Source organism: Onthophagus taurus, chromosome 1 (assembly GCF_036711975.1).
Source record: "Onthophagus taurus isolate NC chromosome 1, IU_Otau_3.0, whole genome shotgun sequence".
Classification (NCBI taxonomy): Eukaryota; Metazoa; Arthropoda; class Insecta; order Coleoptera; family Scarabaeidae; genus Onthophagus; species Onthophagus taurus.
The window spans coordinates 28060698-28077665 of record NC_091966.1 but is presented as its reverse complement, the minus strand read 5'-3'; the positions used below and the strand labels follow the sequence as shown (position 1 = coordinate 28077665).

Below are 16968 nucleotides of genomic sequence, written 5' to 3'. Positions count from 1 at the left end.
AGCCGAATTAAAATGTCTGGTCGATTTTTTTATTTCAGTAGCAGCCATTTGTATTCTGTTTAATAACTGTTCTCGTGTGTTAATTTCCACTTGATACACAATTTGTTTCATTTGACCCCATAAGTAGAAATCCAATGGATTAAGGTCGGGGGATCTAGGTGGCCAAGCAAATGGACCATTATTACCAATCCACTTGTTTGGAAAATATTGGTTTAACCATACGACAACTACTCTTCCGCGATGAGGTGGAGCACCATTGTGCTGGTACCACATATTTTGAATTACATTAAGACGTGTATGTAAGGAAACGGGAGTGCATGCGTTCCCGCACACCGCACTTAGACCCCATAGGACCCCTTCTGCATACTCCCAACATAACCTCTTTTCACATCAACCAGCCTAGGGAATTACCGAAGGCCAGGATATTACTCAGAGGTAAGTTCCTGATATCATCTGTGGTCGGCCACGCCTCTCCGAGGGTCCTCATTCTGAGGTCTGCTAGAGAGAGGCAATCACACAAGATGTATCTAGCGGTCTCGTCGTCCTGTTCACAGGCTCGACAGAGAGGAGAATTTGCAAGCTTGATATTGTGAAGGTGCTTGTTTACCTTACAGTGTCCGGTGAGGAGACCTGTGTCTAATCGAAGGGCGTTTTTTCCCAGCCCTATGAAAAACTGAGCTGTAGATTTCGAAGGATATTTTAACAAATCCTTAGCAAGATAGCAGCCCGGTGTTTTGTCCCACGCGTTTAGGAATTTTTTGTGGGTAATGTGCTTAATCATGTTGATATGAGTAGCGAAGGAAGGGGTAATTATCGGCTCGGGTGCACAGGGAACTCTGCTGGCAGCACGCTTTGCCAGTCTATCCGCATGTTTGTTACTCGTAGAGCCGGAGTGCCCCTTGATCCATTGGATAGTGACACGATTGTGTCTCGTGGCTTCTTCCAGTGCTAGATGGCAGTCCATTATTAGTGCAGACGTTATCTTAACGCTGCTTAACGCTAAAACAAATTGCCTACTGTCTGTACAAATAGTATAACACTTACCGCGTTCGGTCGAGTCAACAATATAGTCAGCAGCAAGTTTGATAGCGGTCAGTTCCGCTTGTATGACGGAGGTACCTTTACCTAGAGGTTCTGAGAGGCGTATTCGAGGATGATGGGAAAAGACCCCCGCTCCGTCTTTTTGTGCCATCAGTGTATATTTTTAAGGTCTTATTCGCATCTACTACTGTGGGACTGATGTAGGTGAGGTAATTTCTTGAGAAAACGTATTTTGCTGACAAGCAGTCCGTCTTGCACTCAAGTGAGGGTGAGTCCAGTACAGCCCCCCTCCATTAAATCTTCAAGTAAATCAAAAAGTGTATTGTTCAAAAAAAATCTATAATTTAGAGCGTTCAAACGTCCATCAAGTACATGCAAACCTAGTAAATTGTTGTTAAATATTCCATCCCAAACGTTGATGCTGAAACGTTGTTGAAATTTCCTTGGTCTAATCGCATGCGGTTTTTTAATGCCCAGATATGTTCATTATGGTAATTATTTATACCATCTCGTGTAAAATATGATTCATCTGTCCAGAAAACATTTGAAATGAAGTCATTATTTTGGGCATGTTGCTGCAATAACCATTCACAAAATGCTAACCGTTACTGATTATCTCCTGGCTGTAAAGCTTGAACATTCTGTTGAACATTCTGAAGGACTTGGCAGTTCAATACGCGCCATGCAAAATTTTGGCTTACATGTATGTTGTGAGCCACCAGTAATAATTTTCGTTCAAGATATTTCTCTCACTCAGTGCATCATATCTTAAGAATGGCATAGAATGGGACATTGTGTTATAAGAATTTTTTATTCACTAAAAGGGACCTATAACTCCTCAAATTTTTTCTACTCATACTTGATACACCCTGTATACTTAAAAACCAACATATCTGCATATTATCTGGAGCCGACACGTGGAGAATGATCCAATAAACATGAACTCCCTAAGGCCTGTTTCAGACACAACGATATTTACCGTACGGAAAATAACCGTATTTAACCGTGAACGGTCGGTAGTAAACTAATAATGTAAATACGCCCTTTCACACTAAAAATCTGAAAAGCCGTGCGGTTTATCTGCGTATGGCTAAAAATCGTTGTGTCTGAAACAGGCCTAAGGGTAACACAACGCGGAATAGAACGCGCCATGCTTGGAACTTTTCTAAAAGACAAGAAAACAAATACCTATTTAGATATGACGAAAAACATGAGTAACTAACGTAATCAGGTTTGCTGCAAAGGAAAAATGGACGTTTTGTGGTCACGTGGCACGAATGGAGACGGACAGATAGAGCAGAACAGTATTGGTCTGAAGACTATATTCATATACAAAGGGTCGAGAACGACCACCCATGCGATGGACCGATGATTTAAAATTAATAGCTAGTTTTAATTGGATCCAACAAGGAAATAACCGTAGTGAATGGAAGACAAACCGTGAAGAGGAATATATGCAGCGATTGATGTTATCCAATGGTAACTAACAATAAGAAGAAGAAGAATAGGCCCTCCCATCAATTTTAATAAGCTAAGTAACAAACGTCTTATAACCCAGAAAATAAATTTCCCCTAGGAAAGCTTTAAAAATTTGACTTATAGATATATGTATAATATTACTGTATTATATTTTTTTTTGGCAATGGCATGTTAATACGTGATGAGGTGTACTATTTAGTAAACCTTAAAAGTATGAATAGTTAATGTTAGACAGGACATATTAATAATAGAGTGTATTGTTACTTGTTAATTAACAACTTCATCTGAAATGCTTTTTAGTGACAACCTTCAATTAAATAATATTTTTATATATGCGATGCTGTAGTGGTAGCTATAATTATCGTAGTGGTAGTCCATAGCCATTATGTGATTTTCATCTTGAAGAACCAAGATGTTCATATTTCAATTAATTTTTAAATAACGGTTGTTTTATAATCGCTCACGTCAAATATATACATTAGTAATTAAATTTAATGGCGTTTGTTTTCGAAAAGTTTAATAACAGTTAATTTTAAAGTCAACTTTGAAAAAGTATGTATACTTGGTTTCTAATAACGGTCTCTTTGGATCTATTGGAAGAGTATTTGGAAGTTATGAAAATTTGTTTTTTTAGGCAATTAAATAAGAGACGAATGTTCATCAAATACTGAACAACGAAAAGATAAAGCAACGAAGAAATAAAACTAAAAGGATTTGTAGATAAATAAAATGTGATGAAACAAAACCGTTACTAATTGGGAAAAATAAAATAAATAAAATCCAGAAGAAAGGAAAACAATTTTAAGGAGAAAAATAAACTGGCACAATGCAAACTTCTTTGTTTCACTCATATTTTACCCCTTTACTTTAACTTATTTAATATAATTAAAGAAGCAAAATAGATATTCTATTTCAGTAAATCCAATTTATTGTTAACTTAGAGTTTCCAGAATTACCCTTTCCATTCTTCCCTACCCACGCAATCTAGCCAAACTTCGAGCGTCATGACGCGGCAAACAGAATCGTGGTCGGACTGTTATTGATTCGAAAAGAAGCTCTGCGCAACAAAATTCTCGGAATTTCAACATATTTCCCGGACGAATGTCGGGTGACAGCGTCGGTTCGATATTACCCCAAACCACCCCCGCAATTTGCCAAATGCGCAAACTCACCAACAACGAAATTCCCGGAACACAGATTAATGGAAAGGGGGATGAGAGTTTTCAGAATGTTACGCAACGTTAGGTTCGCCGAACGAACTCTTATAAAATCCTTTTCCTTATTTTTAAAGACTTTGTAGACGGATAACTTTTCAATCTTTTTATTTGTTTATTTTCTTCTTAAATGTCTGGAGTCTCCGTACACTTTATCCAGACGATAACAAACAAACACAAGTATAGTTTGAAGAGGTGTGGAAAAAAACTTATTTACCCTAATAAATCTTATAACTTATCATAATACCTTCTTTATTCAATCATCTACAATATATTATTAAATAAATACTAAAGATTTTTTTTCACAAATATATAAGTAGTATGCTTTTATATACATAACACTTTGTATGCATTATCTAATATAGGTATAATAAAAAAAAAACATTGACACGTCATTCTTCATTTCATTCTCTCTGGAGATTTATTTGTTCAAAAACCACACCAAATTATACTGACCTACCGTGGCGATAAGAAAAGAAAAAAGGGCTGGATGAGTCATAGGATCAGGTGCAGGGAATTTAGTATTGAGCGAAACAAGGTGGTGGGAAAAGAAGAAAAGTCGAAGAACCCAAGAACGAGAGACGCTGATGATAGGTTCGCTTGTAAATTAAAAGAAAAAAAAATCGCTCGGAACTTTTTTTAATACCCGGACTCGGGACGATGGTCGAGTTCAAAAACGACGGAAGAAGGTGGTTGGTACCTGTTACACACGCATATACACACGTGCACGTGTTTAACCTGCCCGCGAACGTCGGTCGTCTTCTCCCAACGGACGGGCCGACTCCAATGAATGAGTCATACTGGTTTTGATTGTCACGCAGAACCGTATTATTCACCTGTAAAATATTTCTAAAACTAACTTTCTTTTTTTTTCATGGATTTGAATAGATATTAGTTTACTGATAGGAACACAAAAATAAATTAAAAAAACTTGTTTTGTTACGAAGATCTTTTTGTGTATCTTTTTTGACAGTGGGTGGTCTTGAAACGTCTAAATAAAAGAAAGTGGTTAATAAAGGTGTTGTTAGGAAGGAATTTTTCGTTTTAAAGAAGTTTTCGTGTTTTTTTTTTACAATTTTGTACGCATTTTAGTCGGTCAGGGTTTTTGCCTTGCATCGTGACAACTTAAAGTGAAGAATATTTATTCTTACCGGAGTTGCAGCGACACCGAAGGTCTTTGATTTGCCGCCGCCACCGCCGTTCCTATTGTCTTGCTACCTTTTTCGGTATAGATAAAAGGACACCGTTTTGGCGAAAACGGTTGCATTCAGGGCCACCGAAGTCGAACATTTCTGACGTCTAAATATTTCTTTTTCAAACAATTTCCTTAATTGATTTGACTAATTAGCCATCTTTATTATTTTGGATTTATTCGTTTTGAAGAAATTCTTCGCTGATTTGAAACAAAAAAAACTGATAAATTTAGCAAAAAAGAAATTCGAGGTCACTAATTTAAATTATACCATATATTTTTTGTTGTTGAATTAAACCAACATGTTCAACAATTACTATTAAAATTCCAGAAAACCACAAGAGTAGTTTTTTTTTTCGTTTTTCCATAAAATTGTAAGCATTGTATAACATTGTAAGTAGATTTTGTGACGACCAAAAAGAAAAGGTTTTACAATACAAATTTTTATTAACAACAAACATTAAATTTAAACAAATTGCTAGCAATTAAGTCAACACTCTAATAATCATGACCCAAAACTACGTTAAATTTCTGTGCAGTAGTGTCAAAACATTTTTCCGTTCACGCAAAGGGCTTAACATTTGTACAAAAAGCCATCTTTGCAAAGATTCAGCGTTCATATACCGCTCAAAATATTGTATTGGGTTTTTGATATTAGCCCTCTGGTTGTCCTTTGAGATATTCAGTGCACCTGGTGTTGGTGCGATAAATACGAGTCTAAAATCAATTGAACGCTTTCATATTATTGGTCTACTTGCAGAAATATTCCTCGTTGAATTATACAGACGTTGATACGGCTTATAATCGAAGAATCTCAGTCAAAGTTTAGTTCCTGGAAAACTTTGCTGTTCCTCGATATTATCTGTATCCTGGATCTGTCTGTCATCTTCATCAATATCAGAATTCCTTTCTTTATAATCAGAGATATTGAAGTTCAATGTTGAATTGCCTCATCAGACAAACCTAAAATCATTGTGAATAAGTAACTTTATTTTTAATAGTATCATACGTAATATGCTCAATATTTCCTATGATAATCTCGTCAAAATTAACTTTTACATTATTTATATTATGTAAGTGCAAGAAAGAGATAACAAGTAAACAACAACAGTTAACTATTTAGTAATTGCTTACCCTTATTTAATATGTCGAAAAGTTGAAAGTTGTAAAAAAAATGGTGGTAAAATTTAAACTTAAACCACTTTACATGACGAGAGTTATAACTGCTACTTAAACTACCTTAAACCAAACCTTAAACAAAAAATTTGATTGTATGAATCCATGTTGCAAGTTATATTATATATGGGAAAATGTATATGTAAATATACAGGGTGTTCATTTCAAAACTTTCCACCTCAATTTCTGTAAATCCGGAAGTTTAAAAAGAAAATCGCTGAAATAGGTAAAGAATAAAACCAAGGACAACTTTTTATGTAAAAATTGACTCACTCACTTCAACCCCCCGCCGCCAGAAACCAACCCCTTAAAAATCTTAAATGGAAAGGGGTGTCAAGTGATACCTCATTTTAAAGGTCTTTTAAAGTACTACATGTTAGTATTTATTTTTTTTAAATTGATCGATTCGTTTTCGAAATTTTTGCGAAAATCTTTGTTTTGTATTTCCCGCATTAATTAATATTAAAAACTTTAATCACCTTCTTAAAAGCAAGAATAAGTAATCTTTTATTATTAATTTATAAAATTAAATTACCATGTTCGTTTTTACAACGACCATTAAACCTTTATTATTTCGGAGCAATCCGAAATCTTTGATATTTAGGTTATTTTGACAATGATATACCTACGTTGGCTAGCTTGCCTGGCGTCTGTCAGAGATATTTAGAAAAAACGATTTCTGTTTCATTTTTCTTTTCTTTTAGGTTTATTTGGTTATTACTTAAACAACTTTTAACTGCTTGAAACGTTCTATTTTATTTTCAGTTATTTAATTATGTACAAAAACTTTTTGCAGAGAAAATCAACTTAATAATTGTTCAAAGTGTTGTCCGTTGTTAGCTAAACAATGGTACAACCGTTGTTCAAAACTACGGTGCACATTTTCAAAAACTTCCCTTTGAATTCCACGGCAAGCTGCAGTAATTCTCTGACGAAGTTCTTCTAAATTTTGAGGTTGAGGGGTAAATACAACAGACTTTAAATGACCCCATAAAAAAAGTCTAATGGCGTCAAATCTGGTGATCTGGCTGGCCATTCTATAGGACCTCTTCGTCCTATCCATCTGTTTGGAAACGTATTATCTAACCACTGTCGTACTGGGAGAACATAGTGAGGAGGAGCTCCGTCTTGTTGAAAATGTAATTCATTCTCATCAAGTAAGGCATTTTCTTCTCTATCCAACTGATTCTCGAGAGCTTCCGTAATTAGTGGATTGATAGTATTTTCTAACATATCCAAGTACACTTCGCCGTTTAAATTTCCATCGATAAACACTGGACCAATCACTTGGTCTCCCAAAATGCCGCCCCATACATTAACTTTTTCAGGATATTGTGTATGCCCTTCTACAGTCAGATGAGGGTTTTCATTACTCCAATATCTGCAGTTATCAGATATCTGCACTAAAGCAGATATTTTTCACAAAAACGTTGTTATTATTAATAATAGTGGTCACTTCTTCACAAAACTGTATTCTGTCAAAATCGTCTTCAGTTAGCTCTTGATGTATTTTCAATTTATAAGGATGGAATTTGTGAAGTTTTACAACTTTATGAACAGAACCCAAGGATATACCAGTTGCACGAGATATCTGACGCAATGAAGTATTGGGGTTGATACCGAAATGACCTAACACTTCCAGTTGAGCGGTTTCATTCAAAACTCTCGACTCATTATGTTTTATGTTGGCAACGGACCCAGTCTGAGTGAATTTCTTCATGAGATTCAGGACGTATGTATGAGATACGTTCTTATCTGGATGCCTTTCATTAAAAACTGCGGCAGTTCGTCGAGCACATTCATTTTGGGATCCATACATTAATACAATTTCAATCCTTTCCTGAAAACTGTAAACCATTATTGCTGTTTTATTTAAATAACTTTGTTAAGTGGATAACACAAAGTTGTTTAAGTAATAACCAAATAAACTTATGTTTAGAATTGCACTTTTATTATGAAAGCCTATAACTCGTTTATAGAAAGAGAAAAATTTCGTCTCTTTTTTTCCTTTTTTTGGCCATTCGAGACAAGAGTAATTTTCATACAGGTTTAATGTAAAATACTTTCAATAAAATTTAGTTTAATTCATAATTATACGTGTTTAGTTTTCTTAAATATTTCCGATTGCTCCGAAATAATAAAGATTTAATGGTCGTTGTAAAAACGAACATGGTAATTTAATTTTATAAATTAATAATAAAAGATTACTTATTCTTGCTTTTAAGAAGGTGATTAAAATTTTTAATATTAATTAAAGCGGGAAATACAAAACAAAGATTTTCGCAAAAATTTCGAAAACGAATCGATCAATTTAAAAAAAGTAAATACTAACATGTAGTACCTTAAAAGACCTTTAAAATGAGGTATCACTTGACACCCCTTTCCATTTAAGATTTTTAAGGCGTTGGTTTCTGGCGACGGGGGGTTGAAGTGAGTGAGTCAATTTTTGCATAAAAAGTTGTCCCCCTTGGTTTTATTCTTTACCTATTTCAGCGATTTTCTTTTTAAACTTCCGGATTTACAGAAATTATGGTGGAAAGTTTTGAAATGAACACCCAGTATAATATCTAATAATAATCCTTACAACAATAATATCATAAAATGGATAAGATATGTAGATGACATATCTATAATATGGGAAAATAACAATGCAGACTTAGATCTTTTTCATGAATAATATTCATAAAAATTTAAAGTTCACGGTAGAGAAAGAAATCAATAAGGAACTAAACTTTTTAGACCTAAAGTTGACTAATGAAGACGAAAAATTGAAATATGATATATTTAGAAAACAAACAACAGTTCCTACAATTATTCCTGAAGATTCTGCACATCCATTTTCCCAAAAAATAGCAAGTTTTCGTTGTTTAATTAATAGAGCTCTGGATTACCCATTGTCAAAAGAAAATCGTGTTAAAGAACTCAATTATATGTATTGCTTAGCTAAACAAAATGGTTTTTCAAACAATATAATTAACAACCTTCTAAATAAGATTACAATAACTAAGGATGTTTTATATACTAAACTTAAAGAATGACATTTACAAACCTATTACTTTTAATGATACTTCTCAACAAGCCCATAAGACCCTTGCTAAACACGGTATAACATTTTCTTATAGTAATAGAAGAATAATTCTAAATTTGTTATCAAATCATCATTTAAAACATAATAAAAATAATCTCCAAGATTCTGGAGTTTATAAAGTTAATTGTAAAGAATGCAATAGTAATGTGTATATTGGGCAAACAGGTCGTAGACTTGATTTAAGATTACAGGAACATAAAACAAAGGCGAATTCTAACATTTTCAAACACAGTCGATTGACTGGTCATATTATCGACTTCGATAACACGAAGTTATTACATAAATGCGAGAAAGGGTTTGAAAACTGGATCTTTTGGAAACATTGGAAATCGATAAACATAAGAGAAATAAAAGAATAAATCTTCTCAACGATCAAGTTGATACTTTGTACACCCCATTATACTCCTTCATATCAAGAAGCAAGAGTTGATTTTACCATCTCTTTATTCAAACGATTTTAATGTGTAACCGGTTTATTCGGGTGGTGTACTTACTTTCATGTAAAATTTCCATTATTGTGCGCTGTGTTCGTCTTGTTGTACGTTTCATTTTAATTCGTAACATATTTATTTAATTTTAACATTTTACCTTAGTTTATTTATTTAAATTTTAATATTTTAATATTCAGTGTGGTATTTTTATAAAATTTCTTCATTTATGACGTAAGTTATATCATTTTTATAACGAAATTATAGTTTGATGTAATTTTCTTTTTTATATTTTTCTCTTGCAAAGATTTTGGCTGATGATGACCTTTATGTGTCGAAACCGGTTCCAGTAAATATTTAAAAATTAAGCAAGTAAGAAGTTTTTTTTATATTTTTATATGTATATATATACATATACATTTTTCCATATATTTAACAAAAAAGTTTTAAATTAATGTATGGATGACGCTTTCAAAAAGTTTTAATACAAATATCAAATATGATCGGGCAAAAAGACTACTTTTTTTTATACAGGCTGGCCTATTGAAAACGAGCTGAAGGGCATAACTGATTTCATCGAAGAAAACCTGAAACACGTCAAGTTTATTTCTCGGGGGGGTTGCCATAAAAAATATTTCTAATAAGAAAAATTAAAAATAAACATATATTCGTTAAGAAAAGTAGAAATTCTTAATCCTTAAGAAAAGGCTTAACACAATAAATCTTCAAAGTTAGCACCACCAACATCCATACAAGTGTATGGATGTACAATTTGATTCAAATCTTTGCCTAATATTTTCCAGCATTTCAGAAGTTATTATCTTGCATTTATCAATAATGTGCTGGCGATACTCTTCCAACGAATCGTACTCGGTAGCATAAACTTTTGATTTTAAATGCCTCCATAAAAAAATCTAAATGGGAGAGGTTTGAAGATCTGGCTGGCCATTCTACAGCACCACTTCGACCTATCCATTGACCGGGAAACATAATAAACATAATGCGGTGGAGCACCATCTTGCTGGAAAAATAAGTGTTGTTTCGAGTATCTTTCATAGTTCTCAACAATGTCAATTAAGGTAGGAATTGCCTACTGACAATTATTTTTTGGAAAATATTTTCGCAAAATTGCAAGTGAAAGTGCAAATTGCAAGTGCCTTCATTAAATTTATGAACTAACTTTATTTTAATAAGGATGGAATTTAAAGTTTTGCGAAACTCGTTGAATAGTTATTCTAGGAACATTAGTAACTGCAGCTATTTTTCTTGTACTTACAGTTGGATCTGCACTAACTTGCCCTATTACTTCCAAGTTTGTGAGTTCATTGACCACAGGAAGTTCACGTTCAGGGTTTCTTTTTTTATTAGCACCGATCCAGTTTCTCGGAACTTATGTACCATCTCTAGAACGTACTTATTACGAAAACACCTATTACGATGCAGGTTATTAAATAAACGTGCTGCTTCATTAGCGTTTTCATGATTAAAAAAAGGCTCACAATTTCAGCTCTTTCAGCAATTGTATACACCATAATGGAGTAATCTCAATAAAAACAAGACCTACCCTTTTAATTTGGACAACTAATTAAGGTTTTTATATACTCTATAATAAAGTTTTTTTATAAATTAACAATTAATTAATTAACAACGTTTTAAATATAAATTTTCATTTAAATCTAATATTTAGTAGGATAACCCCTTAATTTAAGAACGTTTTTGCACCTTCGAGGAAGTCTAGCTACTAAATGCTGACATCGTTCAATTGGAATATTCTGCCATATTTTCTTTACATTTTTGAACAATTCATCAGCATTTTTGTTTATTTTCTTTTCCAGAACCCTTTCAACATCAGCCCAGAGGTTTTCAATTGGGTTTAAGTCGGGACTCTGGGCAGGCCAATCCTAAACATTAACGTTTTCGGCAGAAGACCATGCTTTAACGCCTCTAGCAGTATGCTGTGGATCGTTATCCTGCATAAAAATGAATGGGACAGGCATATATTTATCCGCAAATGGCTTCATTGTATTCGCCATGATGTCTTTGTATAAATATTGGTCCATTCGTTGAGTTATCCAACGAATAGGACCAGAGCCGTCTTTAGCAAATGCGGGGCCTGGTGCAAAATAGTTTTGCGAGGCCTTTATGTAGGTAAATAGCTCTCGACTCTTCTTTTTCATAAACTACCTACCATCATAGTTCTTTCCCACCTCCATCACAATATCGCTACCATTAAAAAATAAACATTGTAATGTGCCTTATCTCAGTTAAAAAAGAACAGCTAAATATTTTGTCATTAATTTTTTTTTATTCTTATTAATACTAAACTAAAACAAATTTAAATCTGCTTAAAAGTATTGCTTTAACAATAATATTCTTACACTACTTAAACTTAATTTTTCTTGCTTTTAATCCAGCGAAGTCGTCAATAATTTCTTCAAAATTGACTTTGGCCGTGGTGTCTGCTTCTATCGATAATGTTGCCAAAGACGTTAACCTTTCTTGGCTCATTGATGATCTTAGGTAAGTCTTTATTAACTTTAGCCGAGAAAAACTCCTTTCTGCGCTAGCAACAGTCACTGCAATAGTAAGTAAAATTCTGTAGGCAATGAACGTGTTGGGATATGGATTTTGTATTCTGTTCATAAATCTTAACACACCAGCAGCTGTTTCAACTTAAGCGGGAAGTGGGCCACGAAGAACTTTTAGTTCTGTGAACAAATCATTTCCACAGATATCCTTTTACCCTTCACAACTTAAAGAGGCTTCTAGGGCGTTGCACTTTTCCAACAATTGACCTTGTTCAATTGATTTTAATTCTTTTACACTGTACAAGAATCCAAACATACTGTTGTAACTGGCAATTTGTTGAAATCTTCTTGAAAGGGACTGTAATATACAATCTACAATATAATAAAAATACTCAACCTTGAACATTTGTTCAGCAGATTCTAAAACATGCTCATCTTCTTCTTCGTAATCAAACATTTTTCGTTTCTTCCTTTGCTTAACTATTTGAAACTTTGGCTCTATGTCCAAAAGTTCATTTCTAAATTGCTCAAAAAACTGTACCAGTCCTTGAAGCAACTGCGATGCCATGCCTAAGTGCATTTTTTCAGCCTGCAAGTTTTTGTTTACACTATTTATAGCAAAGAGCACGTCATGCCAAATAGCTAATGCTACTAAAAACTCATAACTCCTTAGTTCATTGACAAGGGATTGAGCTTCACTTTTTGCTTTAGGGTCGTCAGTCGTTTCTACTACTTTTTCTAAAGCATTGTGTACTTCCTTAATCTGGTAACGAAGTGCTCAAGTGGACGCTTCAGCTAAACGTATCTCACAATCCGTCCACTTTCCAACATTCTGACCATGAATTGCTAATTTTAGGTGATTATCAAGAGCTCTGCCCAAGTGTGCCCAATCACTATACCCATCGTTAGCTAATTGAGATCCAGTGTCATTTCCTTACAATTTGCAGCAAAAACAAAATGCTTTATCAGTACTTTTGCTGTAAACTAGCCAACGTCTGTGCACTTGTTCTAAATTATTCATAGTTCGTTTGTAAAAATTGGCAGAAAAAAGTCTTTTTTCTGCATTTTTTGGAAAATTAAAATTGTTTGTCTTTGTTCGCACCACCGACGCCTTATTCTAAGAACATTTTATTGTGAAAAGACCCCTCACCGCGGGGCCTTCGTAGGCGCGGGGCCGCTCCACTTGCTCCACCCTAAGGACGGGCCTGAATAGGACCCACACCAAACCACGAAAATGTAGCCCAAACCATAATATTTCCTCCACCATGCTTTACACTTTAAAGTATAGCGAGGAACTAATTCCTTGTTTGGGGTGCGTCGTACATGTTTTTTACCACCTGATCCAAACAAGTTGAACTTTGATTCATCGCTCCATAGTATGTTTTCTCAAAATTCTAAGAGTTTTTCGATGTGTTCCTTTGCAAACTAAATTCGACGCATTAAATTCTTACTCGGTACATGTGGCTTTTTCCTTGCAATGCATCCACGTAGTCCACTTTTCAATAGTTGACGTCTTATGGTTTGCGTTGATATTTCAATACTTAATTAATTGAGTTATTTCGTTATTTCGCTGTGAATTTGTTTGGAACTCAAAAAAGGATTGGCTCTGCTTGTTCTGCAAATTAAGCGATCTTCTGCTGGAGTAGTTTTCTTGGGTTTGTATTTCCGTTACGCGCCATGAAAGTAACTTGGCGTGATGATACAAGCCAGAAAATGTATGTATAAAATGTAAACTTTTTAAGTATATTTAAAAAATTTGAAGTGTCCTTATTAACCGTCCAAGCTAAAATAATCAATATTTATTTATTTTATTTTTAAGTTATTATGAGCACATTATTTTCGTTTCTTTTTCGATTAATACATGAGTTATAGGATAAAAGACATAATTCTTTTTTTAAGAAAATAGATCTAACATTTTAGTAAAAAGAACGCAAAGTTTTAAACTGAAAAATGCTGTCCTTAATTATATGACCACCACTGTTGTATATTAATATTTTGTTATATATTTTTTGATTATTTTTTCTTCTTCTTTTCTCCTTTTTTCCTATATTAAACACAAAACTTAAACATATTGCTATACATTCATTTATTATTACACATCTTTATTTAAGCGATCCATTCGGTATATAATATATTTACATTACTATAAAATAAAATAATTATGTTCAATATTTTAACAGTTAATATAGTGACTAAGATCCTCTTTCATATACACGTGTCTGATATAGTTTGTCTACATACAGTTCGCCATATACGTGACGGTACTAACATCTGAGCTAAACGTTTCAAAACATTTTTTCAACATTTACAAGATTATTTATAATTATTACAATGCTATTTTATTTTTGGCCCGCAAGAAATTGAACTCATAAATTAGAAGACTCATAAATTTTGCAACGTCCAATTTTTAAACGTTTGTGTCTTTCGCAAATTGATTCAATTTTGGTTTTTGCCAATAAGACTTCGTTACGAATACTGTGTTTGGGTATCTAATTTTAGTTAAAAGTAATCTTTTAGACATCTTTCAGCTTTCTTCATTATTGTCTTGGTTGAGTTTATCGTGCATTGTGTTGTTATATGGTTATAATCGAGCAGCGGCCGACATATACTTTTATAAATTTGTGTTGCAGATTCTAGAGAAACGCCTTTATCTTTATGTACAAGTGTCTTAAGTGTCCGTTTTGATTCTTTTGTAATGTGGTTCACGGTAATGCTCAGATATTTGATTGTTTTTAGCCTTTGGTTATCCTTATTTAAAATTGAGAATGGCGGAGATCTCTGACGACTTCTTGGTCTTAATTTTCAATGATTGGTTTCGCTCTTATTCGATTGCAATGAACCTTCTTTGCAAAATCAGAATCGCGATAAACGTAAGAGTTTAGTTTAATGCTACAATCACTACTCAAACTACACTACTTCAGTTATGACATACACATAGTTTTGTTTCATCAGAAACGTTGTAAGTAATGTGACAAAGTGCTTGCTCTCCAATTCTCTCTTTTGTTATCTCACTCGTGACAAATCAAAATATAGGTAACTAAATAACTTTTTGGTATAACTCACACAACTCAACAAAAAACCGGTACACAGTAACAGTAAACAACTAGATTTAAGTTCTTCAATCAAACATTTAAGCTTTCTAAAGATAACTTTTATTTTAAATTACAATTACACAAAATGAAACTTAATACTAAATCGGGTGTGAACGATGGATGAGAATGGTTGTGGGGGTAAGGAGACAAAGGGAAGGATGAGGGGATGATTGGGCCGAGGAGCCGAGGGTATGGAAATGGAGAAAGAGGGAAGAGGGTGAAAATAATATACTAATAATATATATTAGAATGTATTGAGGGGATAAAAATTGTAAATATCAAAAACAATAAAATGCTTATTATTACTAAATCGGGTGTCGGCAGTCGACGATTTGAGTCGACACTCGCGAACGCCAGAATTTACTACATTAATTAATTGTTAGTCTGCTCCTCCCCAAAACGACTGTTGTTAATTGGTAACATATCCTTATCGTTTTTCCTATTTTCTCCTGGCGTAAAAATTTATTTAAGATCTTTGATTTATTTTTTGTTAAATATGCTCGTACCTGGAGAAAATGTCCAATGAACCAAAGCTTGGAGACCGTAGGTCAAAACCTGGAGTCTTCGAGTCAAACCTGTAGAGCTATGACTCATAACACACTCATAGTTATAACTGATGTGCCATTTCAAGTTAACGAAAATATTTAATACCTAAATATTTATGTTATGTGCCTAATCATATAATGCAAAGGTACATAAACAAATGTTTTCTTAAAATGCCTAATAGTTTGCGATGACATTAATTTTACTAATTTTAGGTGCACTTGATTATATTATTGAATTATTTAAAAACTGAACGATATTTGTTTATATATTTTTAGATCTATTATTGAGCGTTACATAGTGGAATTTATGTGGCGCCATATAGACCTGGTCTGGCTTGACCGTCCGTTCCTAGAACTGGTCGATATCGACGTTGTTGTCGTTGTCGTCGCCTCCGAGTAGACTTGGCAATTTTGCCGGAGCTTTTATATTTCCTAGTGGGGCTATCGTGTCTACCGCGTAAATAGGTCATTTCCTAAGCGACTGTCGGCCGTCTGTACTTGACATTGCGCTCTGGTGTCCTTTTTATTGATAACACCACTTACTGCACAGACTTTAATAAGAAAAATGTCAAAGAATTTATTTCGGTAAAAGTTTTATTCTTAAAATATGGCAATATAAAGAATCTGTACAGTAATAAGGAAAAGGAGTTGGCATCACTTTTGGGTATGAAACTGCTAGTACCTTAGCTAACTTAAAAAGCGGAAGGTACATTGTATGAGCAAAAAATAAATCACAAGCACTTTAAAAAGAGATTGTGTGATTTTGGAACACACCTCTGTTTTCTGAAGCGCAGGATTGTTTCAAAACTCATAAAAGGTTATCTCGTTATTTTCTGTTGCATTTAAAGTTTCTAAAAATAATGTATGCAAATAATGAGCTTTAAAAGTAGCTATAGCATCTTGATCCATTGACAAAATATGAAGAATATGACGAATAGCTTGAGCTTCTTTGTGAATGTATGATCTTTCAGGCATTTCTTTCAAAACAAACAAGTTTCTTGTACAATAAAAATTTGGTTGGGAAGGTAATTATTATCTTGGATAATGTTTATGTATTGCTGTATCTTTTATCCTCTCTTCGTCTTTTAAGGTTGTTGATGCAGTTGAGTGTGATAATCCAAAGTTATTTAATTTAACTTTAATATGTTACCAGCATCATGTTCGCTAATATCTACATTTATATTT

At 33.6% G+C, this 16968-nt stretch overlaps 1 long non-coding RNA gene across 1 annotated transcript; it reads left to right on the top strand.

Annotated features, from left to right (window-relative positions):
* The first annotated feature begins 9511 nt into the window (after positions 1–9511).
* Positions 9512–11945, top strand: LOC139432253 (uncharacterized). The gene is made up of 3 exons (XR_011642116.1): positions 9512–9852; positions 9926–9990; positions 11454–11945. It is a non-coding gene; the product is annotated as an uncharacterized lncRNA (long non-coding RNA).
* Positions 11946–16968: the final 5023 nt, after the last annotated feature.